Source organism: Lagopus muta, chromosome 29 (genome assembly GCF_023343835.1).
Source record: "Lagopus muta isolate bLagMut1 chromosome 29, bLagMut1 primary, whole genome shotgun sequence".
In the NCBI taxonomy this organism is placed as follows: domain Eukaryota; kingdom Metazoa; phylum Chordata; class Aves; order Galliformes; family Phasianidae; genus Lagopus; species Lagopus muta.
In genome coordinates, this window is record NC_064461.1 from 843,986 (window position 1) to 871,946 (window position 27,961).

Here is a 27,961-nt window from a genome sequence, read left to right on the forward strand (position 1 = left end):
AGTTCCCCTGTAGGAATGAACAGATCTCACCCAAACTCACTCTCCTCTCTCACATCAGCACACGAAGAGGGGGCTGAAGACAGCTGCCATCTCAGAACTGCCACAGAAACACTTCTTAGCACTTTAGACATCTCTCACCGATTTTTTTACACCATTTATTTTACCTGTGCAGACAGCAGTAGAAACGAAGCTGAGCATTTTGGCAGCACAGGGTGCCGCTACCATCAGCCTTCTTCAGAAACACCCCTCAGCAAAACCCTGTTTGGTCAAGAGCCAATTATAAGAAGCCACGGCAGGGGCTCTGCTGCACTTGTGGGGTGCAACGCTGCCAACACGACCACAAAGTCATCCAACGGTTGCACTGTGGCACAGTTTGCACGAGGCAGACTTTGTTGTAACACCGTTACAGCGACTGGGATGCGCCATTGCTTCTAGGGCCGTGGCAAAGGCCACCCCACGTTCAGCACAGAGCTGCCACCAGTGCCCCACCGGTGTCCCCAGCAGTGCCCCTGTGCATCGGTCCCACTCCACGTCACTGCAATGGGGGGGGGGGGGACCCTGCCATGCTTGTCTGGCCGCTCACGGCCCATCTGCATCACAAAAGCCCCATTCTTGCGAACTTGGGCGACCTCCCGACCCCGCCAGCTCGGGGAGTGAATGGCTTTAGTCTACCACGATCATCATGTCACTTTGATTAGTGCGTGAATAAACTCTCAATCCCAGGCTGGGGGAGGCAGGGGCCAGCCAAAGCCTCACCAACTCCAGAGGCAGCGCTGTTCTAGGGGTAGCCATAGGGATCCCAACCTGGAGCTCCTCTCCATCCCTTCCCCAGCATTCAGGCCCATCTCTACTCTGCAGGCTTGGAGATGTGGCACCCAACGGTCCCGCTTCAGTGTTTAGGGGACCCCAGTGATGGCTTCTTCCAGCTCCCAGGGGAAATATCAATTCTTGTCCCTTCGGTTCTCCCAGGGCATTGCTGAGGACGGGCTGGTGGAAGTTCCCTGCACCAAAACCCCATTAGAGCAAAATGAGACAGATTCAGCTCTCACCTCCGGCTCCCTCAGCCACAGTGTGAATCCAGGCTCACAGAGGAGACCCCAAAAAGGTGAATCCTTCCCAAACTATGGGGTTTTGGAGCTCACTTTCCATATCCACACACGGTTCCATAACAATGGGCGGCCGGTGCCACTCGCCTAGGAATGCTCCCAGCTCATCCCAATCCAGCAGCCACATCCAGCTCCATGGGGGTGCCCGCAGGTCCTCTTATCACCCCAAAACTAAGCGCCAAAGGGGAATGGAGGACATTCCCATGATCTTTTTGGGAAGAGGATGACTCCCAATTCAAGGCATTACTTCTGGGGGAAATTCTGAGGATTTTCACATCCCAGGGAGGCCTCAAATCACACTCCAGTTCCCCAGCCAAGTTACACCGTGTAATGAGTCTCAAGCATCATGTTTGCTTTTAAGAGGAGCTTTTGTACATTCCTGCCCCCTGCAACGAATCCTGCAATATCTAATAAAGCCCGAGCTATCCAACAACTCTCAAAACTGCCAAAATACCACTATTTTAAGCCTCAAAATGCAAGATCTGTCGAAAAGGGTTAGGGAGACAGTAAATTAGGCCCTGCACGAAGGGCTCTACATGGGAAGCTAATGACCTTTTGTCTCTCCTGTCTACAGATGGGCCTCATTTGCATGTATGCACTTGGAATAATCTCGCTCATATTTCAGGCGCGCGGCTGCATCCCCACATTCTCCTCTGGAGAGGTTCTCTCCCACATCACTGCCATTGCACAGTGCTTGGGGCACCCATGAGGAGAGAGCTTGGGGTCTCTATATGTGTTTTGCCCCCATATAAATATATATATGACAAAGCAAGAGCATCCTAAACTAGGGAAACCAGGAACGGGGAGCAGACTTTGGGGGAATTGCTCCAGGAATGATGCACTCTCTCATCTGTGGGTGAAATCTGAGCAGATTTATAGAGCTCCTGCATTGCCCTCCATGTCCCCGCGCTTCCCCTTCTCCTGTTCTTCATGGCTTTTGCTGAAGCAGCTCCCAAGGAGCAGGTTGGAAGCATTGGAAGCAAAAAATTCAGGTGCCACCAGGATGCATCGCTCCCCAACGCGCCAGGACCCCGAACACTGAGCATGATGCCCTCAAGCTATTCTAGCATTCAACCCAAATCCATTCCTTCCCACTTACACCACAGCCCCTCTCTGGAGCCCCCGGACCCACTCTCAGCCAGGATCAGGCCTGGCAGGGAGCAGCAGCTCCGCCAACAAAGCGTTGGAAAGACAGCGCCGCGCTGAGCGCGAGACCTCAGACAAGCAGAGCTGTCAATCCAGCCCCGATCTCTCAAAAGATGGATTGTTTAAGGACAAAAAAAAAAAAAAGAAAGAAAGAAAGAAAAAGAAAAGGGAACTTACGGACATGAGCTGAGAGGCGGGGAAAAGAGGGGAGGGGAAATGAGCCTGGCCAAGTTAAAATTCCGACGGAGAAGTTGCAGCTGAACTATAGAGTCTAGACAACCATTCAGTGCCTGGCCCCAATTGTTATATAGCCTCTATTGTCTTAATTAACCATTTTGGCTGAATTGGGAGCAGACAAATCTTTTCTTCTGCGTCCCACCCCTCCTCTGTGCATACTCATGCAGACAAACACACGGCCAAGTCAAGTGCTTTGATTTAAAAGCCCCCTCTGCATCCACACGCACGCATCCATCCATCCACACACACACACACCTTCTTCTTTGGCAAGATCTTTGCAAGGTTCCTTGAGAAAATGCCTTGCCAAACAAGCCCAGGGTGCGGGGCAAGATGGAGGTGGGGAGGAAAGAAAAAATAATAATATATATATATATATATGCAAATTCTGACGCAACGCAAATGGGAACAAATGGGTTGATTCGTTTAATCTCCTAATGTGCTTAATAAAGCATTATTGCAATGCAAATTTTGTTTTAGTGCTGTACATGCTTTATTTGCCACGCTGGTAAATTTTAGTCGGCTGAACCTTCAGCTTCTTTGTTTTATGGAGTTGATTCTGGTTGGGGTGAGGGGGGGATATTTTGGGGGGCCTTGTGCCAGCTGACAGCACCTGGGAATCTTTGTGGCGTTCTCTTAGGAGGGTTAAGCTAAAAAATAAATCAATAGGAACTCCCAATTCCCCCCCTGGTGATCCCAGCAGTGGTGCAGGAAACCTCACGAGCCCCACTGCCCCTTTCTACACCTCTGCTCCGTGCCCCCATTCCTGCTATAGCTTGGAGCCCCAGCAATGGGATCACCAGTGTTCCCCATCCTCACCCCGAGCAGATTTTGGGCATCTCTGCAGAGCTCCAAAGAAACCCAGACCTCAGCAGCACTGGGAGAGACCAGCATTGCATGGGAGAGAGGGGGGAGTCGTTGCCTCGTTTTATACCAGTGTGTCAAGGTGCAAACCTGATTGCAAAAGAAAGAAATTAGTGACAATTATAATCATCGTGCCGGGCTGCGGCTCTCTAATAGAAATCTGTCATTTTGGCAGGATAAATGCTGCTGGAAGAGATCTGTGAGGCAAACACGGCTGTGTGCAAACGTTGGTGGATGTTTCAGAGTCCAACTCTTTTAGCACAGAACTGAACATCAAACTGCACCGCAGGGGAGCAGAGGCATGGGTGAAGGAGCACAGAAGAGGACTGGAAAAGCCATTGCTGCTTGCACTTGAGGGGTCCTGGAACTGGAGATCCAAAGACAAAGCCTCCAACACCCTCCTGTTTCACTGACCTCCTCTTGACACTGTGTCTAATTGGGCTGGGACAGGAGCAACACCACAAGGATGGGCTCAGAGAAGGGACCCGAAGACCTTGGGTGCATCAGTGAGTGTCACGTGCAAGCCTTAAAATGCAGACCCCAAATCTTCAGCAGCAAATTTCATTTGGCTGCACCTCCCCGCCTCCACCAAAGCACTCCAACCTCTGCCAAAGCAATTTTCCTCAGAGTTCTTTGGAGGAGCAAACCCCACAGGGATGACTAGGGCTCACCCACAGCCTCACTCCAACCTTTCACATCACCCACTGTAAGAAAACAACCACGCTCTAAAGCACAGAGTAAAACCAGAGACCAAAGGAGGATGAGAGGCAGGAGCAAGGGATGGCACAGAGCAGGGACACGCACCACAAACTGCAGCAAAACCAGGAGAAAGCAGAGCGCTTCCTCAACTGGCTTTAACTACAGCAAGCAGCCACAGGTGCCCCTGTTTGCTTATGGGTCTCAGGTGGGACCTGCCAGGTGCAGAAGGAGTTTGAGCACCACGTGCATCGTGTGGCTCCATCCATCCATCCATCCATCCATCCATCCATCCATCCATCCATCCATCCATCCATCTATCCGTCCATCCGTCCGTCCGTCCATCCATCCATTTATCCATCCATCCATCCATCCATCCATCCGTCCGTCCGTCTGTCCGTCCATTCATCCATCCATTTATTCATCCATCCGTCCATCCATCCATCCATCCATCCATCCCTCCATCCATCCATCCATCCATCCCTCCATCCCTCCATCCCTCCATCCATCCATCCCCTTAACACTCCCTAACAGCAATACTTCATCTGCCTTCCCCAATTACGTTTGGCTCACTTGATTTTTATGTATATATTTTTTTTTGTCCAACACCTTTAATCACCTCACAAATTCCCCATCCTTATAAAAAGAGGCACCACAAACATTTCCAGCAATCCGAGTTTTATTTTTGGCAATTCTTTTTTACTGCAAGAGAGGCGGTGGTGAAAACAACAAAAAAAAATGCTTTAAAAACACGAACAAGACAGAGATTGAGAAAATATTAACAAGGCCCCGTGCTTTCTGCTAAAGTGCCTTCATTTCATTATCATTAAATTTGCCTAGTAATTAGATTTCGGTGCATGAATATTTAAAAAATATATATAACAGACAGGCTGTCAAAAAAAAAAAAGCACGACAACATCAGTTGGATAATTTTTGAGATGGAGACATTTGTAAGCAATTAACACGGATTTCCTGAGTTTGGAGACTTTCGTTTCCTTTCTTTTCTTCTGCTGCTGGTGATTTTTTCCCTCTTCCAGCTTCTTGTTCTCCACCTGGAATGGGAAGAGCACAGCTGTAAATATGGGCGCCACCATTCAGGCTTTGTTCTGGCCGCGGTGCCACCCTCTCCCTGCTCATCCCCATGGGGTCACGCTGGAAGTCTCTGCTTAAATCAAGGCTGCACAGAGCTCCTTGCCTTCATCTTCAGGCATTTCTGCTGAAAACAGTGATTTTGGTCCCCATTTGCATAATTGCACAGTTACATGCTCACCGCTCCCTAATTGCATGACCTGTGCTCGACATTGCTGCTCGCAAGGGGCCAAGCCAAGGTGATGCTGCACCCATCCCTGTGTTCCTGCTCTGCAGTGCGTCCGTTTTGGAGGTGCTCAGAGCACGCAAAGACTGAGCAAGGCACTGCAGAGCAGCAGCAACTCAGCAGCCAGCACCCAACTTCAGGCGGACGCTTAATGGGCGTTTTGTTTTTCATCGCTTCCATCATTTTGAGCAACTTAAGAACACACAAAACAGCCACACAGAACAAAAAATCCCAGACCTCAGCTCGGGTCACGCCTTCCCAAAATCTCCTTTTGTAAGGTTTTATCAGCAAGAGCAGGGAGTGGAAGCAGTTGGTACAAGCGGCTGAGAGACCAAATCAAAAGCATGTGAGCAGATTAGAGAATCAATCTCCCCATTTGATGCGGAGGAAATCCCACTAATTATAAAGAAGGGGCTTATTTCCCGGAGTCGCTCTGTTTGAAGTCATCAAAACTAGCAATGCTTAATTACTCTACTTTATGGAATATATAGCATGGAGCTCCTTCCCGGTTTGCCTGCTTTCTGGTGCCATTACTGGTGCTGGGGGCTTCCAGGGGGTGGTGGGGATGCTCCTCCTGTACCTCTGCACTTATTTATTCAAATGAAGCCCTTAACAGCCCTATACGAGCCTGCGGGGAAGCATTTAAATGGACTTTAAAAGGAGGTCATGATGATTCAGCCACTCAAGCTACCTGGCTGTTACTGCGTGTGCTCTGTGTGTCTGCTATGCTGGCAAACACCTTCACAGCCTGGAACTGAGGGTTCAGTCAAAGGTGCACCTCATCCCAATCCTTGACCATAGAAGGGGTCGGCTGCAGCTCTTACAAGCTCCTAAGCAGCTTTTACACTGACTTGGTATATCTAGATGGTGTCCATAGGTGGGAAATCACTCACTTGGGTGATCTGGGGAAAAGCTCATGAAAAGAGAGGGGTGGGCAGACACAAAACTGCTTTGCGTCGGAATGAGGAGAGCGAATGCCAAGGGTCTGCCTGATTTGCCACATCTTCTGCAGCCTCGGATGAGAATCCCTCCTCCCATTAATAAATGAAAACCAAGGATAAAATGACACTAAGTGTGTTTTTCCTAAATTGTTCTCAATCTTTACCCAGCTGGAGTGGGGAACTTGGGGATCTCTGCTTGCACCCAGCCCTGCAGGTGCTGCATCTCCATAGGGAGCAGCAGCACAGCCTCAAGTGTTACGTGAGGACTGAATCCCCAGCAGTGTCACCAGCAAGGATAGGGTAAAAGTAAGGGTGAGGGTTAGGGTTAGGAGGAGCAGGCCAGGGGGAGCACACAGGATTGCTCTGCTTGGAGCCATGTGGCTTCACAGCCAAAAGGTGGGTGAAAAGGGGTTTTTGTTTCTTCTTTTTTGTGTGTTTTGTTATTATTATTATTTTTTTTTTCCATCACCCTGAGGTGGAAGGAAAGCTGCTCAGCCCCAGCTTGGCCTGGCTGGTGAACAATATTGGTGTGAGCAATGCTTCTGGAGGGACTGCGAGCATCTGTGGACCCCCAACTCATGGCTCTGCTTCAGGAAGGCAAACTGCAGCACTTCCCACCCAGGACATCTTCTCCAGGTCTCCTTCCTGGGCTCCATTTCCTCCAGATGAGCATCAGCACCACTTGGAGATGCCCCACTCCTTGCCTCTCCTTGCTGCAGGTTTTTCAAGCCTCCCTGAGCAAGGATCCATGTCAGTACCCATGGGCAGCTTCAGCCTGATGGCTTTTCCCAGCTCATAAGACTGGCAGCAATCAGAATGCTCTGACATGGACCTGAAATAAACCCCTTCTGTCTTTGCCCCTTTGGAATTGAGGCAAAACCCCACGTGAGCACATTGCCTGTGGGCTTTGGCCTCTGGTCGTGGGCTTTATGGGACAAGAGGAGGAGAAGTGAACAACTGCACTTTTTCTAGCTGGCAAGGAAACTGCAAGAGGGGAAATGGATTGCATCCAAAAGGGCTTTCTAAGGCTGGGTGCTCCCCCGCTGCAATCCATCACAGGCAAGGGGGCAAAGCAAAGTGCTTGGGATCAGCTCAGCCCATTGGGGGACACCCCACAGCCCTCTGCTCCACGGGCACAGCTGATGGATGCTCCCCTGTGCCAGACTCTGGAGGAGACAGCATCCCTAAAATCAGCACGTCGGCAAGACCTGCACCCCTGCATAAGCAAAGCAAGGTCTGGATCCCCACCACCCCTTTGCAGGCCCTATGGGAGCGGGGTGACACAGAGCCTCCTGCATCCCAAAGCGCGGCTGAGGTCCGTTTGTCACTTTTCCTTCATTATTTGCTGTTTGTACACAGGCATCATTAGGGATTCATTCGGTTTCCCTAGCAGCAGGCATTAGTCTGGCTTCCCTTTCCCCCCTCTCTCTCCCTCTCTCACCAGCACCCTTTATTTTTAGTGTCTTATTTACAGTTTGACAGAGTAACTGTAACCCTTGCAAGCTACTCCAGCGGCTTTAATCGGGGGAATAATGGGTCCTGTCTGGCGATGAATAGAATTTAGGGGACAGATTGTTCCACACTCGCCCGGTGGGGGTAATTTATTTATGTGCGCACTTGTCAGGAGGAGAAAGGGATGGGGGATCTGTATGCGGCGAGGACATCGCGCCGCTGAAAGGCGGAGGGGAAGGGAGAATGGAGCCAAACGGCCCTGCTCCCACTGCCCCCCCGGCAGCTGAATGCCTCCGGTGGCCGTGAACTTGGAAGGGCTGAAAGCCCCATTCCCAGGCTCTGGGCACGTCAGCGGGGCTGCGATGCTGCCGGCAGAGGGGCTCGGGGCTCCAGATGGGTCCAGGCGCAGCGTTCAGCCCTCCCTGGTTCTGCTCGCATAGCGGCGGCGCGGGGAGCTCGTCCCATAGCAACGGTACAGTAGTGGCGGCACAGCGGGGGGCTGGGAAGAGAGGCAAAGCCCTCGGAAAAAATACAGGATGGGTCCAGACAATGGTCCTCTCTCATATCATAAATTACACGGCGGCGACAAAAGGGGATGGGGCTGGTCCCCTCTCCTCGATCCCACAGCCTCTGGGCTCGCTGGGAGCCCATCAGCATCCCTGGGTCGAAAGGATGCAGCACCCTTGGGAGTCGTGTTTGGGTGATGCGTGGGGGGAGAAAGCCCCTTTGCCGTCCCCACCTCCCCACCAGCAGCATCCAGGCCTCCTGCACCCACCGCCCGTGCTCTGCACCCTGTGACTGTGCTCCCTCTGCTGATATTTCGGGTGCCCAGGTTCTCCTAAGTCACAAAAAAGGCCATTTTTTTCCCTCCTGTTTCCTCACTATGGCTCGAGACCTGGAGCGTTTTGCGTTCGTTGCTGGGGCCTCCACAGCTCAGCACGGCTTCTCCCATGGGCTTTCATGTAGCACAGGGAAAGATCCCTATGGGACATGGTCCTGAGCGCCCCAGCCTATACACAGCATCAGTCTGAAAAAGAAGCGTCTAAGGCTGCACCCATGCAAAAGAGATGCTGGAGCTAAATAGCTGAAACCCAGGAGCAGGAATGTGTGCCATCCCAGCACCGTTCTGAGGACAGGGAGCAAGTTGGTGGCTGAGCAATCCTCATCCTACAGCCACATCCTGCAAGGCGAAGCCCCTCATCAGAACAGCTGTAGCACTGCAAGAAGTGCATTGGCCAGAGCAGAAGTGCCTTGGGAGAGATGCTCAGAGCAGGGCAGAGCACACACCACCACCTCACCCACCCCAGGGTACAACCAGGACCATGGGCTCCCCACGGGCATCACCGCACACCTTTGGAGAGCTCAGTTCCTCCAAGCTGGAGGATGGCACAGGAGCACTGAACCAAACAGAATAGCAGGCCATGGAGCAAATGGGTGAAGCCTCGTGGTACGAGGGGACATGACAAGGATGGAATGCAGCAGGTCAGGTAATGGATGCATTTCAGCTCCAAGCTCTTGCCAGCTCAGGTGATTCTGTGACTCTCTGGCTGCAGGACAGCTCATGTGATGCTCCTGGTGTTTCCATCACCCCAAGGACTGTCAGGAGCAGAGGTCAGAATGCTGCCCTCTTGCTCCTATGAGGACAGCACGACGGCACCCAACCCAGCCCAAAAGCAATTTAAGGAAGACCAGAGAGACCTTGGCAGAGAGACCAAGAGCTCTCCTTGTTCAGCTGAGCTCAAACCGTGGCAAGAGTGCCTGCATGCAATTCAAACAAAGCAAAAACACACGGAAGGAAAGGTGCTCCCACCAGGAACCCCAGTGCTTTTGCTGCCCACACCCTGGCCACACTGCTTGGAGAGCTGGACCCTGCACTGCCAGAGCGGGGACCCTCAGCTGGGCACAATGATGGTCTATTCTGCTGATCACACGCCTAATCCTCTTTGGTTTTTAATTGGCATTTGGGCTAAGCTGATTTAAACCTCTTCACCTTGTTGGGTCCCCCCTCCCCACTTCTTTCTTTTCTCTCTCTTTTTTTTTTTTTCCTTCTTTTTTTTTTTGAACCCAATAACAACGCTGCCATCACCGAGCTCCCAGCACAATGGCATCTTTGTGCGAAGGCGAGAGGAGAGGAAAGGGGAAGGGAGGGGGGGGGAGCGGGGAAAATGCGCTGAACCTAACTGGGAAACAATGCTCAGTTTGTGGAGCAGCCTTGACCACTGGCAGAGCACCCGTTTCAGCTGCGCCACGTTAATAAATGCCCCGTCCCATCCGCAGACCCAGCACCTCACCTGTGCCCCCCGCCCCCCCCACGGTGCCCCCCAGTCTCACCAGTGTGGCACGGTGCTGTGTCCCATCCCCAAAGTGCTCCTGCTGTCCTTACAGCCCGATGCCAGGCTTGCTCTGTGCTGCTCCACGTCACCAGCTGCTGGGAGGAGGAGGAGGATGGAGGAAGGCACACACAGCGACCGTCCCCAAGATGGGTCCTGCTAGCAGCTTCCCATATCCAGGCTCTGCTGTGGTTGTGGTTTTGCTTTCCAGCCTCCACTCCTGTGTTCATGCAATAGCGAGATATGATCAAAGTTGAAAACCACAAGCAACAGCAGCTCCTTCCCCTCTTCCCCAGATTTACCAGCAAATAAGAGCCTCAAAGGATGCTGCCTGTGGGCTTGGAGGATTGGGAGTGAATAAAACAGCAATAAGAGACCATGGAAAAAAAACCACAGGGGTGTGAGAAGCTGTGCAGTGCATGGTGAGCAGCAACACCATGCTCCCCGTAGCCTGGTCCTTGTGCCCATGGGGCAGGTGCTGGAGTCTACTCAGTCCAAGGAGCTGGGGTTTATGGATAGCCATGAAAATTAGGCTCTTACCAGGCAATTCTGAATGAACTTCCCCCAGGACTCAAGCATTACTCTTGGCTGGCCAGGAAAAGCATGGAGCATCACAGCAGGCGAAGCTACTCTCTGCGCTAGTGGAGAGAAAGAGAAAAGGGAATGAGAGAAGGATAAATGTCAGCCCCAGTGCCCCCCAGCTGCACCACAGATGATGATGGCCACAGAATTCACCCAACATCCTTCATCTCCATGGACATCCAGCCCAGGAGTTACAAGGCAGAGCCAAATAAATTCCATTCAAAAGAACCCCTTTTTTCCACCTGCCTCGTGAGGAGCCGTGGTCCCCAGGCTTCCCTCTGTCACCAGAGCTGCTGAAAAACCTCAAGCCCAGCCCCAAGACCCAAAGTCTGTGCAGATCTGGGGATGCTGAGTGCTGTGGTATAGCCATCCAAGGCAACCCTGCAGCTCAGTAGGACCACATGCTACTTTCCCCACCCCACTGCTCTGTTCTGTCCTGGGTTGCCAGCACAGATCTGTTTTTTATGTAGTGGTTTGCCTTGTGTATTTCCTCTCTACATAAACCTTGCTTCACCCATGGCAATTCATGGGCTACTCATAGATTTAAGCACCCAGTGCCAAATTTACTTGGCACTTTTAAGAGAGGAAGACACTGGGGCCAAAGAAAGATCTTTTTCTCTTGCCCTTCAGTCCCATAAATCATTGATAACAGCACAGAAACCAAGAGGAGCGAGCAGTGGAAAAGAAGCAATAAGCCAAGGATGGAGGCTCAGCAACACAGAGCAGTGAAGCCAAAGCTCCATCCCCCAGCCCACGTCCACTCCATGACTGCATCTCAGCATAAAAAGCGAGAAAAAGGCACAAAAATCCATCTCCCTCCTCCCCCCCCAGTCTGAGCAGGGAGAAATCAGCTGAGCGGCTCCAGCTCAGCTGAGCAGCTAAGAGCCTTAATGCATTTTTGTGGGTGTTAGGGAATGAGTGCCCATTCCTGCACGCGCGGGGCTGGAGGTGCTGGGTCACCTCCAAGGGATCAATGTCTGCATGAGGATGGCGGCCTCAGCCCCAAAATGGGCATGGGGTGATGGAGTTCATGCTCCAACCAGATGGGAAAAAAAGAGAGATTTGGGGTTCAGCTCATTCCACATATTCAGGTGTGGAAGACCTTCAGGTTTCTTGCCCTCTTGGCGACAGATAGATGGGGAGACATCAGGAAGCACCAACGCAACCTCATGGAGCGTTGAGATCCCCACCAAACCAGCAGCCACCCACAATGGGCTCTGCAGAGAAAGCACCCCAAAATAAAAACCTCAAGCATCAGGACAGAATCAATCCATCAAGAAGCTCCCAGCAGATCAGGCGATATTCCTGCTCCTATCCGACCTCACGCCGTCATCTCTGTCCCTACAAACCTTCCATTGGGCACGTGAGGCCCTATGGGCCACATAGAGTGCAAGGATGTTCTTGGTTGTGTTTCGCACTGATATTATTCCCCCCCCAATCTTTAAACAGCCACAAAACATTCTCAATTAATCCAAGAAAAGGGGAAAAAAAAAAATAATCAAACAGCTGCTTCGTTAGTATTTCTGCAATACATGAGAATATAAACGTGGGCTGGAGCCACTGCAAGATCATTTGGCAAAATGTGAGTCAAAATATCCCCCGTGACACAGAGCAAATTTTAACGACCACCCCAAAATACGTTGTAGAAAGGACTGGATGCTCACGTTGGTCTCGCTCCCCGCTGCAGAAATGGGGAATGAATCCAAAGGAGAGGATCTGGGGGTGATGCTGGAGCGAACACCATGGGTGGCAAAGGGCAAACGTGGGTGAGCAAGGCTAGGGTGAGCACACGGGGCACGAGTGGGGTGTGGGGCCATCGTGGGACGTGGGGGCATGGGTTGGATATGGGGCCGCAGGCAGAGAGGTGGGGTGGCTGCAGCCACGAGCGAGCATCGGCCATTTTATGTTGGCTGCCTAAAATGGTGGCTCGCACCTTTTTTTTCCCTTTCTGCTACCGTTCCAGCACGCATGCACCCACGGAGAGGGGAGGGAGAGGGCCACAGCCCCCTGCGTACGAGGGTGCAGGGAACAAGAGCCAAGATGGAATTAGAAGGGGGAAATTAAAGGAGGGGAACGGAGGGGGGGGGGAGGGTGGGGGGTGAGCGGGAAGGATGCGCTCGCCTCGACGCGGCCCATCCGCCCTTGGCTTTATGTTCCGGCTTTATCCTATGGCAGGGAGAGGCAGGAAGGCATCGAGGGGGGATAAAATAAATGGGGGGAAAAGGGAAAGATGTGTGCAACGTTTGGGCGAGGACAGAGGAGGGGGCAGGGAGACGCGTGGGGCGCAGGGAAATCTTCCCTCCTTTCTTCACCGACCCCCCCCTTACTCACCCCCCCCTCCCCCTTTTTCGCCCTCCCTGCAATCCCGCTTTGACTTTTCCCACAGAAGTAGCCAACCTCCAGGAATGCAAATGACATTCATTATGCAAATGCATGCAAATCAGGTTTAACTATCGGAAGAAGGGCTCAGAATTGCTAATGGGTTAACTCTTTCGCACACAACCATGACAACAAGAGCCCTCATCGCGCTCGGGCTTTGTGCTCCTCCGTCCCTTCCCAGGCACCCCAACCCCGTGCCCTTACTGGGATCCCCATAAGCGTGGGATGAGGGCCACGGGGAGGGTGGGAAGGGGAACAAAGCACCAGGAAAACAAGAACAACAAAAACTCCATTGGCGTGGGAGTGGCTGCCCCTTCGTTAGGCGCCGGTGGGAGATGAGACAAAGGCTGAAACGCAGAAATGGAGGGAGGAAAAAGGAAAAAGAAGGAGAGAAAAAAAAAAAGAAGGAAAGGGAGGGGGAAAAAACCCAGCGGGCTGCTATCAAACAGATGAGAAACACGTCATTGTGGTGCATGGGCAAAGGGTGATGGCACCCTCCAAGGTTTGGATATGGGCATCCAGGAGGGTGCAGAGCCGCCGTCCCATTGTTCCCAACAAAAATATGACGTTGTTGAAATCCCAGCCTTCTCTCTCTCTCTCTTTCTTTTTTTTTTTTTTTTTTTGGTATCAAGGGAATAAAAGCAGTAAATAAAAGGAAAACTGACAGCGTTTCTCATGGTGGCATCACCTGGCAGGGACAGAGCACATGGGAAGCCGTGGCCACGATGCAGCGGTGCTGCAATGCGCCTGGGATGATCCAAGCACACCAAGGCAACGCTGGGCACGAAGCAAAAAACCCCAGGGCAGAGCTGTGTGCCTGCTGCATGGAGGCGAGGTGCATGCACAGCTTATGGCTCAGTCATTAATAGCCACGCTCTTATTGATTAGCATTAATAATATTGCGTTTCTGTGCATTGGAATGCGTGCTCTCTTTACATCTTACACCTGATCCCAGGCCGCTTTGCAAGCTAAAATGTCGAGCCTTTCTGCAAGCCTCAAGGGTCAAAATATAAAGAAATAAACTAATGGAACCCTCCTTACCAAAATGAGGATGAGGGAGGAATAAAAATAAAACTGCAGTGTGGGTTTCTGTGTTTACCCTCTGTCCTCTAGCTGAGGATCTCCCAGCCATGCTCTGCTGCTGAGTGCACCTCCAGTTGCTTTCCATTTCCGAGTACAGAAGCGATTCCAGAAAGCTGGAAATGGAAGATTTTCATTCTTACCATCCTTTCCAATATTGATTTTTCATGAATTAAGTGCACACATGCAGGAGGTTGGTGGGTGCAGCCGTCCTGGTGCCAACAGCCGCTTATCGCTAATGACTGAGGTGCAGCGTCGTTACGGAGCTGAGAAAGCAAACCTCCTCAGGAAGATGCTGCAGATGCTTCCTTAGGATTGCACAGATCGTGTGTAAATTGTCATTTAGGAGAGGTGGCAACGGGGTGGGACTTTGCACGTACCTGGAGTCAATGGCATCCCCAGCGCCGCAGCAAAGGAGGAGCGGAGGTGGCTGAAAGGAGAGTTGATGCTTTTTAGCACAGCGTGGAAATCACTCGGCTTTATCAAACCTCCCCCCACTGAGCGACATGAATAAAGTCTTATTAACCATTTTTAATCATTTTCACCATTATTATTAATATCGTTATTATTAAAGGAACTCCCGCTTTTCCACCCTCCTCCTTCTCCATCCCATTTGACGCCTTAGAAGCCATTCCCATTTGCCTCACCCCCCCCCTTTGCTCTGTTTCTCATCACCTCTTCGGCCCTTAGGAGACCATTTTGGCTGCCCAGAGGCACAAAGCAGGGCTTTGGGGCATGGAAATGCCAACGCATGCAGCCTCCCTCTTACCCCATTGGAAGTCAGCTTCCAAAAATGCTTACAGCTGCTTTGTGCCAGAACCCCACAGGCAAAATGAACATGTTTATCCACGTTTATAGGAGTGCGGTCTGGCAGCTTAGGGAATGATATGGTCGGGGAGGTAAAAAAATAAAAGGAAAACTGATAAAGAGAAGGAAAGAGAAGAATTTTTACACTGAGGTGTTAAGAGAAACCTCTGTTTGCAGAAGTTGGACGTCAGGGGGAGAGGAAAGGCGGAATGGCTTTGGGATGGGCGCCACCAGGGGATGCGAGGCCTTGGTCCTCACTTGGATTTTCCAGCTCTGTCAACATTTTTACTCCTCACCCGCCTCCAGCAGCATCAAGAAAATGCCTGGAAGGTGCATTGTGTAGGGAAACGTGGCTGGGGTGACACAGGGCGGCCGAGCATCCTCCCCTAGTTGCACCAATGGCTGCTGTCAGAAAGCCCAGCTGCATTCTGGAGTACATCCCCAGTTTTTGTCCATCCTGGATGAGGATGTCATGAGAAATGAACAAGGGCACATAGGAAGCACCACAAACAGAGCGACGCCAAGTGCTTTTGCACCCCAAACAGTGCGCAAACAGCTCTGATGGGACAAATCCATGCCCTGAGGAAAGCACCCATAGCACAAACCACAACTTCCCACCTCTTCCATCGCAGCAAAGGCAAAAGAGGGGAAGGAGGATTTTGCAGCAGCAAACAGAGGGGTGTGGGCAGTGCTGGGGGCACTCAATGCCCATCAGCTCACAGCATCACGGGGCAGCACAAGGCTGGGAAGTGCTGTTGGATGGTAGAACCTCAATTCTTCCTGAGGTCCTGCAGGGGATTTGTGCTTCGAGTGCCAGCCCTGAGGACGCAGGAGGCAGCACGGTTATTTTTAAACCATGATTTTCTCATCTCAGTGTTTTCTCAGCCCTGTTTGAAAGCCGGCTCACGAAGCATTTGGGGGCCAGGCTCCATTTTTCAGCAAGAAAAAAAAAAAAAAAAGCAAGAAAGCAAGCAAACCCACCCCCCTTTCCCCCCCCCCCCCCCCCCCCCTTAATTTTCCCAAAGACCTCAGAGGCGTGAGCACTCGAGAGTCAAATTTGCCCAGGACCCGCATCCCTTAAGAAAGCAGCGCTCATTCGCCTTCCACAAACTCTGCAGCAGCAACAAAAGTCCCTTTCAAGCCCTTCCAGACGCAAGTCCTTCAGCTCAATTAGTCAGGCACACAGGGACACAAAAAAAGCCTCCCATTCAGGCTAGTGGCTGGCTGCGGAGGACAAGGGTGAAGAAAGGATCTTTCTCCCACGCTTTCACTGGGTGTCATAACAAGCAGAAAGCCCTCTTATGGGAGGATTATTGGAGATAAGAGCCCAGCCAAGGGGCTGGGGCTGCAGGAGGAGAGCACGGAGGACGCCGAGGCTCCCACCAGGGCCAGCACGGTGCACGTTCAAAACGATGGTGCTGGCCTCCTCTGCCCATGCACAAGCTGAATAATCCTGGTTTTCCATGGCAACCCGCAAAGCAGAGAGCCTTGCAGCCGTGGGTTCTGTGGCCCGTGAGCGGTGCGTGCTCAGAAAGCATCCAGCTCCTCAGGAGTGGAATGGCCTTGAGATTTTGTATTATAGATACATGTATGTTTTCATGAGGAGCAGGTTTCTCTGGGCTTCGGTTGGTCAAAGCTTAAACCAAAGCAGAGGAAGGGAGCAAACTCCCCCAGAGTTTGTGCAGAACCCGCAGCCATCAGTGGCCCATTCACCCTCTGCAGCACCCGCAAGTCCCTGGACACCAACAGCTCTGCATGGCATCAACACAAGCTTCCAAGCCAACTCCATCCCTGATAGCCTGCATCAGCCAGAGTAACATTCCCATTTCCCCATTCCTCTCCCATCAACTCCATATGCATCTCCAGAGAGCACTTCCAGGCCATCCAAAGACACAATTCCTTTTATTTCTCCCCTTTCAGCTCGTTCATGGGAGATGAAGACAGCCCAGCTCATGGAGGTCGGGGGCTCAGGAGGCTACAAAACCAGCTTGGGGCTGAGGAACCCACACAGAACCCACCAGCCCTAATTGTAGGCTATGGGGCACTTCCCTCCCTCTGACACCGACTGAAAAGCAGAGCAGGAGGAAGGGCTGGAACGAAGTTAACACCTCAATGGAAGCTCTTCCTCCTTCCCAGGGAGCACTCAGTGCCTCCAAAAGGGGATCACAGTCCTGCAGTCCCTCATCTAATGCCCGTAACCCACACAGAGCCTTTCAAAGGGAACAAAATGGATCCAAGGACAGATACATAATACTTGTTTTTCTATTTTTTTCCTCCAAACAAAACAATTTTGAGGTGGGCAATGCCCACATCACACAAACCCGTGCTCACCCCCCATTAATCACACCTTCCCCCCCCTGAGATCCAGGGTGCAGGGATTTAAGACCGAGCTCACACACACTTGGCACTGCCCCCTCTGCCCCTGCCCCGGTGACACCAAAAGCCCTGGAAGTGGAATTAGAATGATTTTTACACCTCCTAGGTCTGTCAGAGCCACAGCTTAGGGATTACACAGCTCAGCATCGTAGCCACGAGCGTTGGCTCTCAGCAGCAGCAGGGCAAATCCTCATGTCACACCGGCACAAGACCGCTGATCGGAGCACAGTTCAGCCAGGAGCTGCTGCCCACCCTCACAGACCTCAGCGATCCGCTCTCTGTGATTCAGCTCTCAACACATTTCTCATCTTTTCCAGCAAAACCCACCATTGACAGCACTGCTTTGTAGATGCTAGCCTGCTCTTGAGCCCCCCGGCCAGCAGCCATCTCTTTTTCATTGCATTCTAGAGAAGGCAGAGAGCAGAGCTGGCACTATCTCCATCCCTAAAAACCCTGCAGGGCAACCAGAACGTGGCTCTAGGACTATTTTTAAGGCCCTGTCTCGATGGCAGTGCTGTCACATTGTCCCCAGGCCAGCCAAACCTCCTCAGCACGGGGAGCAGGGAAGCTGCCAGCAGCTCTGCTTTCACATCCAATCACCCTCAGAGCATCACAGCGACCAACCCAGCCCCACCAGTGCCTAGCTCAGCATTTTCCTCCCAGCCGTTGCTGAGGGAAATGCCATCAGCTGTCCCCCCCAGGGCACCCGTCAACTCCCATTTGGTGGATGCCATGTGCCACATTGGCTTGCTGAGGGGGGTCGGATGGGAGAAAGACCCTCATTGCTTTTGCTTTTTTTGGGGGGGGGGGGGCTGTAGGGGATGATGTCACTCTGGGATGCCCAGTGCTGACGCAGGGCATGGCAAGATCCATTGCAGAGCAGTGCAAAGTCCCAAATTTGCAACGGGGACAGAGCTCAGGGGCACACAGTTCACGCAGAGCACAGCCCCCAGGATGCTGTTCCCACTGCCAAAATTCAACAGGGCCCGATTCGGTTTCCTCCAGGAACTCAGAGCGCCCGCTGAGATGCTTTGTTGTAATCCCAATGTGAAAATCACACCCCTTGGAAACCCTCAAGGCTTGGGAGTCCTGATGATTTGGAGAGGAACGGCTGCTCCCAGCACAAAGACACAAACCCCAGGACAATGAGGAGCAGACCCACGCAGACCTGACATTCCTAACAGCATTGCCTTGGGAGCAGGATGAGGCGCAGACCCCAAAAAACCCCACTGCTCCCTCTTGAGCATCACCAGAATCCATCCATCAGCAACTGCAACCCTGCTGCAATTATTTGGGGTTCGAAACATAGATATTCCTACATTCAGGCACACACACACGTACGGTTTCTTTGCGACTGCACTATTCTCCACCTCCCCGGCCCATGGGTCACAGTGAGGATGATGAGGGCTGGAGACCTCGGAAGGCTTCAGCCATTTATTTAAAGCAAAAGCGAGTCAACCTCAGGTTCATCCCTAGGATATTTCAAGGTGAAAATGAGGCGCCGAGTGAAAATCACCGTTTGTCAATAGCTGCATTTGTACAGGTTGGTTCTCCTCAATCAGTCCCTGACCCATCAATTAATTAATATCCCCTCTACTCCTCTCTTTGCTTCAACTGCACTGCTTTGAGCATGAAAAGGGCACGGAGGGCTGATCCCTCAATACAGAACATGCAAGCCTACCTCCCATCAATGTCTCCAGCAGTCAGATGGACACAAGGGAGAGGTGAGCAGACAGTGCTGAGTGTGAACCACTCAAATCACAGTGTCCAAGCAAGCTTGAACAGCCACATATAAGCTGCAATTTAGATCAACGTCACACCAACACACAGGGCTCCTATTGCCAGCACGCTCTGGGAGCAAAGTGGGAAGAGGAGGAAAGAAATAAAGGTAGAAAACAGCTGCCTGCAGGATTCCAGCTCCCACAGGCCTGGGGATGAGGTTAAGTTCACCTGCCACAATGGCATGAGATTGTAAAGAAGCTCTGCTAAGATAGAGAGCAGCTGGCAGCATCCCGAGCCCCATGGGGTGGAGAAATGGGGCTATCGAGCATTGGTTCCCATTTGGGAGTGCAGGATTGCACCCAGCAGGGATAGGGGTGAGCAGGGAACGGGTCGGACACTGAGCATCCTCTGCCCCGTGGGTCACCAAATTCCCCACAGAGCTTTTGCCCTCATCCCAGGTCACCGGCCCCATCTCTGCCCTTGCCTTTGTTAGAGCTGAGCAGGTGACAGCATCGCACCACAGCCTATGGCAGCGCCGCCTCGGCCCCGTGCCCACCAGGATTGGTCACCTGGGAAAACCAAAAGATGATGGCACGCTGCTCCCAGCCCCTGATTGGCGCCGTCCTCCTTCCCCCCTCCTCCCAGACCCAATCCGCTGCCCAATGGAGGGTGGCACATGGCTTCTCCCCAGCAATAAAAGCACCTCGCCCACTGCCTTGTCCCCAGTGAGCCGCTTGCACGAGGACACACGGCTGTGCCCAATGCCCACCCGCACCCAAACATCTGCTGGTGGCGCCGGGCACCTCACAGGGGACAGCAGCACGGTGACATCTTGCTGCCACCAAAGCCAGGTGGCCGACTCCATCCCACGCTCAGGCACAGCCCATAGGAGCCCTCAAAGCTCCTTCATCCCTCCACTCTCTGCCACGTGTCCCCAGCCTGGGATGCGCCAGCAGCCTGGAGGAGCAGCAGGGGATACAATGAGAGCGCATGGAAACGTCCCTCTGCTCCAGGCCCAGGCTGCAGGATGAGAGCAGCACCCAACACACCCAGGAGGGGTGGGTATGGTAGGAGGGGGGGTGTGTTTTGGGATGTCCCCAAGGAAATTGGTACAGGGAAGAGGCACACGCACCGAGTGAGCCTGAATTATGGGGCTGTGGGTGAGGAGGTGAAAACGGTCTCGTTTATTAAATTAAAGTCACCAGAGGAGCGTGACTCGTCTCTCACACTGCATCCCGAACTACAGCCTTCCCCTGCACAAAGTCCCGGGGGCAGTTTCTTCCACTTCTCCCTCTCCCTTTAAAAAAATAATAAAAATAAATAAATATAATAATAATAATGATAATAATAACGAAGTCCCTGATGAGCGCAAGAGCAAAACGAGCGGGTCCCAGCACGGCTCAAAAGCCAGCTCTTTCTCTACACCTCTCCCAAGGTGCAACGCTCCAAATACTCCTTTCCAAAATCAGTTTGGCTTCTCTGGCTCATGTATTATTATTATTATTTTTAATTATTATTATTAAGAGCTTTGCCCCCCTTCCTTCCCCCCCCCCTCCCCCCCCTCAACCTTGGTGTCACCGTTATGAGATCAAAACCCTCTTGAAGAGCTCTGTGTTCTTCAAAGCAGCATCAAGACATTGGTCCAAATGGGCAGCCAGGTTGGGCGGGTGGCATTTAAGCAACCTGGCCATAGCAGAGGGTGGGGAGCACCCAGTGCACATCTCTGACCCCCCCCCCCCCCCCCCCCCTCCCCATCTCCTTCTGAAGCAGAAGAAGCAGAAATCCTGGATTCCATAAGAAGAGGCCAAGAGAAGTGAAGGGAGCGAGGATTGGTGCGAATTGGCAGTCGGAAAGGATAAAGAATAGAAAATCAAGTTCCCCCCATTCATCTCATGCTGCTTCCAAGGCAAATTAAATAGATATTTTCATTAATAAATCCCCAATCGCGGATCAAAGGGACGCTCATAGGCAGAGGGTTGGAAGAGGGAGCGTTTGGGTAGAGGTGCAAAAAGAGGGAATGAAAACAACAAAACAAACACAAAGAAAGCTGCAAGAAACCATTTTCCAAGTCATTGCATCACTCTTCCTAATCTGGATACCAAGTTATCTCAGTCAGGGAATGAAACTAAACAGATTGGAAATGGTAGGGGAAGGGGGGGGGGGGGGGGGGGGGTGGAAAAGAAAATGAAGAGAGAAGAATCCAATGTTCATATCTGCAAAACAACCATTAATAAACAGTGCTCGGTTGCTGCTTTATTACACAGATAATCCAGCACGGTAATCTGTATTGATTTATGGGTTCTGTGATGCTACCCGAGCTGTTATGCAATGTGAGTTCATCCTCGAGCTGCAGGCTGGGTCCTGGGCTTCCCTAATTCCCAATCTGATGGGAAGTTTTACTTTGTTAATTCAATTACAGTCAGCAGCCAAAAAAAAAAAACAGAAGGGCACCATCCTCATTTTGCTCAAGACAGAACCAGAAAATGCTTTCTTAAAAGGAGGCAAACCGGGTCTTGAAATCAAGAAATAATGAAATCCTACCTCGGTTTTAATTGCAGTCTCAAAAAGTTGTCTTTGTTTTTTGGTTTTTGGTTTTTTTTTTCCTCTGTTCTTTCTTTTTTCCTCCCCTCGTTTTCTTCATCTTCCTCCTTTCCTTTCTCTTTCATTTCTTCTTTTTGTTTTCCTCCTCTTCCTCTCGGTGAATTTCCTTTCTTCTCCACATCCTCCTCAGGCGTGTAATGGGGTTATTTTTACTTTCGGTTATCTAGCTTTATGAAGAATCGACACCACTCATACAGCTAGATAACCAAAGATAACAACCAACCCCTGAAGTCTACAGCACTAGCAGGAAAAGGGCAACCTCCTCTTCTCCAGGGGGCTTCCAGGCATGCGGCTTTTGGAGAGGGAATGAGGGAAGAAACGAAGAAACAGAGATGCAAGAATTAACAGCGGGATCCGTAATGCCAGCACGAAGCTACAGCGGGGCCCTGCGGCTGCAGCCCAGGCAGAGCATCAGTGCCACGGACAGAATCTGGCCCTTAGAAACACCGTTTGGAGCAGAATTACGAGACGGCCACGCAGGAGCAGCCTGGTTTCGGGTTCGAGCCCCCTTTCCAGTTTAAATCTGGTTCGTTTGCAAACGAAACGACGTCCTGCAGGTGCTGAGGATTAAGGCCGCGTTATTTTTAATAACCCCGAGCTCTGTCAAAATCATACATCCAAGCCGGTGATCATGAAAGCAAATAGAATTTGCACCCGTAATTTAGGAGGCATAAAAGGACGTATCCCCACCCACGAATGCATTTAACGCTCGCCAAACAAAAAGGCTGCAAAAAAAAAAAAAAAAAAAAGCCTGCCTGCCGCTTCAAATAAATAATAACTTGAGCTGCTCTGAATGCAGCCCGGATCTGGGGTTAACGGACGGGATGAACGAACGCGGAGGAAACGATGGCAAAGAAGGAAAGAGGGAAAGGGAGGGAGCGACTCCCACCCGATGCTCAGCATCGCCGGCCGCGCGGAGGCACCGCGCCCGGCCCCGATCACCGCTGCTGGGGGACCCGCAGCCTCGCTCCTTCCCCGCGGGCCCGGCCTCCCTTTGCCCTTTCTTCATTCTCGGGAGCCGCAGCCCCCTCTCTCTCTCTCTCTCTCTCTCTTTCTCTCCACCTTCCTCGGAGGTTCCGCTTTCCTCGCGTTCTCTTTTCCGCGGGAGGTAACCGCATCCCGCCCGGGGATGCCCTACGGGCCTCACCCTTTCTCCCACCGCCGGCGGAGCTGCCTCCCCGCAGTGCCTTCATCCTCCCCCGGCTAACCGACCTCCATCCTCCGGGGGTGTAAAAGGGATGCTGGTGATTGAGGGTGGAGGAGACCACCATCCCGCCCCCTCCCCCAGCAGCCTTCATCCCTCAACTGCTGCCTTCACCTGCAATCCGCTCTTCGGGGGTCTCCGCGCTTTTCACGGTCCTCCTCCTCCTCCTCCACCCGCAACCTCTTTTCCTCTTGCGCGACCGGACAAGATCCACACTGCAGGGGGCGCGGAGACGACAGCTCCGAATTTCCGAGGATGTTGATGGGCACGGCACGGCACGGCACGGCACGGCACGGCACGGCACGGCACGGCACGGCACGGCACGGCACGGCACGGCACGGCACGGCACGGCACGGCACGGCACGGCACGGCACGGCACGGCACGGCACGGCACGGCACGGCACGGCACGGCACGGCACGGCACGGCACCTACCTGCTGCCCGCAGCCTCTGCGCCGGGGGGGGAGCGGCGCGCGGCACTTTTCATTCATGCTTTCCCACTCCCGGCCCTCAACTCGGCCTCTCATTGGTTCTACCCCGCCTGACGTCACCCGTTCTGGCTCCGCCCCTCTGCAGCGCCTATCGCTTCATCAATGGGCGGGGAGGGGCCGCGCTCCACGCACCGCCGCCACCCCTCACCCCCGTCCTTGTGTGTGTCCCCCCCCCTCCATCCCCCCCCCATCCCCCCACCCCTTAGCAGCTCTCTCAACGCAGCGGCGGCCCCCCCCCCCAAACCCCCCCCACACTCGCCTCCAGCACCTCGCACTGCGACCACCGCCCATCGCCACCGTCGCCCGTTGCCACCAACTGTCACCAACCGGCTTCGGCCACCGCCGTTCCCAGCCCCACCGTCCCTTCTATGGGGGGGGGGGGTGGCAGGGGGGGCTCAACCCCACGGCCCCCGCCTTGTGCACACCCCGGGAGGAGCGCAGACGCTGCTTTTATTGCCGTTGTTCTGACCCCGCAGGCTCTCTATTAATTACCCTTTTATTTTCCCTCTTATCGTAAGAGATAGCATCAAAATTAATAACGCGATTTATCCTCAAAAAAAAAAAAAAATATATATATATATAAAAGAAAAAAAAAGAAAATGGACCGTTTGGATATATACATATTTTTTCTGTTCTCTTTAAATTCCCTGTTGCCTTGGATTTATTATTAATATCACTACTGTTATTATTTTCTAACATCAAACCAGCCCAGTTCGGGGTCGCACGTTTCGGGGACTGTCCGGGATGGCCACCTCCTGCACTGCAGCCATCAGGGCCGCGTTCCACCCCCCCCCCCCCAGGACCCCTTCTCCCAGTTTCCCCCATTAGGGATCCTGCAGCCGCTGCCTTTGCTCCGGTGTGAGCAGCACGGCCGAGGCCGGAGGCAGTCGGAGAGGCGCTGCTGGGGAAATGAGGTCCTGGGGGACCAAGGGAGGTTGGGAACCCCCGGCCGGCGTTACGGGCAGCCCCGGCCCCGCTTCCAGCGCGCTCTGCCCCCGCCGGGCCCTCAGCATTACCTTCACCCTCCTTCTCCCCCTGCTTTCCGGCACCCCCGAAGGCGCACGGGGTCTCAGTGCCTTCTTTCACCCCCCCCCCCCCTCCCTTCTCAATTCATCTCCAGTCCTTCTCGGAAGACAAAACCGCAACAGAGGGCAGCGCCCGCTCCGCTCGAGCCCCCGCGTTCTGCTCCCACTTCCCCGCTTCCTCGACTTCATCCCCGACTCGGGCATCCGCCCCTCCGCTCCGGGGGTTGGGGCAGCGCCGGGCCCTCGAGTTGAGGCCGGGTCCTACGGGGACAGCAGGGAGATGGGCTAAGAGAACCTAATGGGGGGATTACGAGGAGTTACCGGGGGGGTCTGGAGGCGTTACCGCAGCGGCTCCGCGAACCCCATTCCCTCCCGGAGCCAGGAGGATTTTTTTCAGACGTAACCGCGATTTCCCCCCTTTTTAATTATCCTTTTTAAAAAAAAGGAAAAATAAATCGACGTAAAAATAATAATAAAAAAAATAAATAATAAAAATCTATCATTTTAAGCCCTTCGCGTACCGTATCTACCTAAAACCTCCCGGAGAAGAACCGCGATCCGACCGCTCTTCATCCCGAACGCCACGCTTCGCGTTCAAACTTCTGCTCTCCCAGTGACGGCGCGTTTCTGCCATCCCAGCGACGTCCCGGGGCAGGAGGACACGAGCGGACTGCAGGAGACTCCCGGGTGTGTTTTGGGTTTCATTAGCAAATGAAAAACCCCCCGCTCCATGGTTTGCTGCTTTTCGACAAAGTCGCTTACGCAAACTGAAGCCAGACAAAAATGCAAACAAATACAATGAGCAGCCGCACAGACCGAGGCTCGGGATCGCACGCTTAAAGGACGATTAGAAGATGGCCAGCTTTAAAACTGACACGAATCATTGCATGAAAATACAATACAATAAAATAAAATAGAAAAGGCTCGATTTGGGGCACCCAGCGGCTCCCAAGCGCCCATCTGCGCAGCGCACGAACCGAGATGCCGCCCGCTGCTCTTTTTCCTTCCCTCCTCCTTCCCCCCCCCACCCCCCCCCCCCGATGCACAACAGCTCGAGAGCAATCTCTCCACGCCTGCGAGGAGAATTAAGGACACGGGGAAGCGTATTTCTGAGATAAATAGGAAATAAAATGAAAAAAGAAAGAAAGAATGAATGAATGAATAATGAATGAAAAAAAGGAAGGAAAGAAAGAAAGAAAGAAAAAAGTCTCTTCTCTCCTGGCTGGAAAAGCCGTGCGGAGGAAAAGCCGGTGCCGGGCCGCTCACATCTGGCCAGATGTGCTGCCCTGTGAAGGGGCGACGGGGCTCGCACGGATCGAAGCGGGACCACAACGAGGCGGGGGGGGGTGGGGGGCTCTCAAACGCACCCATCGGGATGTGCCATTCCATAACGAACTGCGGACACGGCGAACCTCGCGCTACCGTCATCATTTGTCCCTAAATCCATCCCCCAAATCCAACCCCAGCAGCAGAGCGGAGAGGCAGAGGGAGCAGATCCCGGCCGGGGCGGGGGGCTGGGGAGGGGGGGGGGTGTGCACGGATCCTATCATTTCAGACCCTCCCCGCCTCCCATGCTTGGATGTCCCCGCTTTGAGACACGCTGCTCTCGGCCTCTCTTGCTGGAAGGGCTCGGGGTGCACCGAGAGCGGCTCCGAGCAGAGCACGGAACCCCCCCGGCAGCATCTTTGCCCCCCAAGTTTCGGCACTGGGTTGTGCACGAGTGGGGCGAGATGGGAGGCGAATGAAGGCACCTGGAATCGCTGGATTTTGCACAGCCTCTCTTTGCACGGCCTTGCCTTCCTTGGAGAGGGACGATTAGAGGAGGAGACCTCAGACCTCCAACCCCGCTCCGAAATTCTGGGGATAGGGGCACGGAGGGAGTCAGCAAAGAGCAGTGGCACTCGGTCCCTTCTCAAACTTTCCCAGCTCCGCGGGACACTGAGGGAAGTGGGGGGGCTTAGGGAGAACTCACCCCACGTCCCCCAGTTCCGTGCGGAAGGGCGGCAGGATCAGGACCCCCCCCCCGTAGCATCCTGAGCCCGGTCCCGCAGCGCTGCCGCAGCCCTCGGTCCCTAATAAAGACGCTTTGAGAGACAGATTCCTCCGGCCCCCCCTTCCTCTGCCGTCTCACCCCCTATTTTATTATTATTATTATTATTATTATTATTATTATTATTATTATTATTATTATTATTTTCTCACCAAGTCCAATAAATTGAGCGGCTTGTCTGGCCTCAGACGTGTTCAGCAACCCAAGCCCCGAGGCTTTTGTTCCTCCGAGTCTCACATTGTTTGTCCGGCTCCGGGGCCGGGTGAGCCCGGCACGCACGAGCTCCACGGGGGCTCCGCGGGGGCCCCGCCCGCAACGACTCCGGGGGGCCGGCGAGGAGTGCGGGACACAGAGCTGGGCCGCTTCGTCCCTCCTCCCCCACCTCCCACCCCCGTTCCCAGGGGCTTTCCCCGGCTTCTGCCTCCACGTGTGACGTGGGACGTGGGGCTGAAGCAGCACTGCTGCTGGAGCTACGGGTGCTGCCTGCGCTGCCCTTTAACTCTGCCTGCAATGCCCACCTGCTTGCCTGCACTATCCCGCATCCCCGTCTTGCATCGCTACCCTCTATCCCTTCCTTTCATTCCTGTCCTGCATCCCTTCCCTGCATCCTTACCCTCTATCCCTGCATCTCTGCTCTGTACCCCTGTATTCCTTCATTCCTGACTTGCATCCCTGAATCCCAGTCGCCCAGAACACCGCTATCCCTGCATCCTTACACCCCTGACCTGTATTCCTGCATCCCAGTAGCCCTACATCCCTGTATATCACTGAATCCCTGTTCTGCATCCCTCCCCTCTATCCCTGCATCCTCGCATCCTGTTATCACCGAATCCCTGTCCTGTATCCCTGCATCCCCGCATCCCTCCCCTGTATCCCTGCATCCCCGCATCCCTGTATCACCGAATCCCCGTCCCGTAGCCCTGCATCCCCGCATCCCTCCCCTGTATCCCCGCATCCCTTCATCCCTCCCCTGTATCTCCGCATCCCTCCATCCCTGCACCCCTTCACCCTCCCCCCCTCCCTCAGCCCTGCCCGACCCGCCTTGCCCCACCTCTGCATCCCCCGAAGCGAACGCGGATCTTCGCCGAGGCCCCGAGGCCGGAGCCGACGCTGTGGAGGAGAGGGGGCCGTGCCCGGCGTAAGGATATATAGGAGCGGCCGAGGAGCCTCCACGTAGCCTATACGTAAAGTATACGTGTTATATTTTAAAAAAGTTGCGATGCAAATGCGGAGACAGCTCCGGTGCGAGGGAGGAGGCCGGAGGAGGGGGGGGGGGGGGGGGGGAGAGGGTGGAGTGCGAGGGGGAGGGGAACTGCGAGATTTCAAAGCATCCCGAACCTCTGTATTGCAAGAAATCGATCGGCAAAGCGCAGCAGCCTGGCAATTAGAAGCTCATTACCATATATGCAAATATGGCAACCTATCACCCCAGCCACGGAGGCGATGAGGGCTGCGAGATACAGAGAGCGTTTTTGAGCGGTGCGCTGAAGCCGCAGCGTCGATTCGGGTCTAAAACCGGGGGGGTGGGAGGGGGGGCTGGAGTTGGGGGGGCACCTGGGGG

At 53.4% G+C, this 27,961-nt stretch overlaps 1 long non-coding RNA gene across 5 annotated transcripts; it reads right to left on the reverse strand.

Moving 5' to 3' along the window:
* Nucleotides 1-4,707: 4,707 nt before the first annotated feature.
* LOC125685755 (uncharacterized) lies at nt 4,708-27,580 on the reverse strand. 5 transcript variants are annotated; one of them, XR_007373506.1, is made up of 6 exons: nt 21,572-21,763; nt 14,506-14,555; nt 14,087-14,241; nt 10,625-11,883; nt 10,086-10,304; nt 4,708-5,098 (listed from the first exon to the last, which is right to left on the reverse strand). It is a non-coding gene; the product is annotated as an uncharacterized LOC125685755 (long non-coding RNA). The 5 variants fall into 5 exon arrangements; XR_007373509.1 differs by lacking the exon at nt 21,572-21,763 and adding an exon at nt 27,452-27,580 and having other exon boundaries at nt 14,087-14,555; XR_007373507.1 differs by lacking the exon at nt 14,087-14,241 and having other exon boundaries at nt 10,625-10,722.
* Between the last annotated feature and the right edge of the window lie 381 nt (nt 27,581-27,961).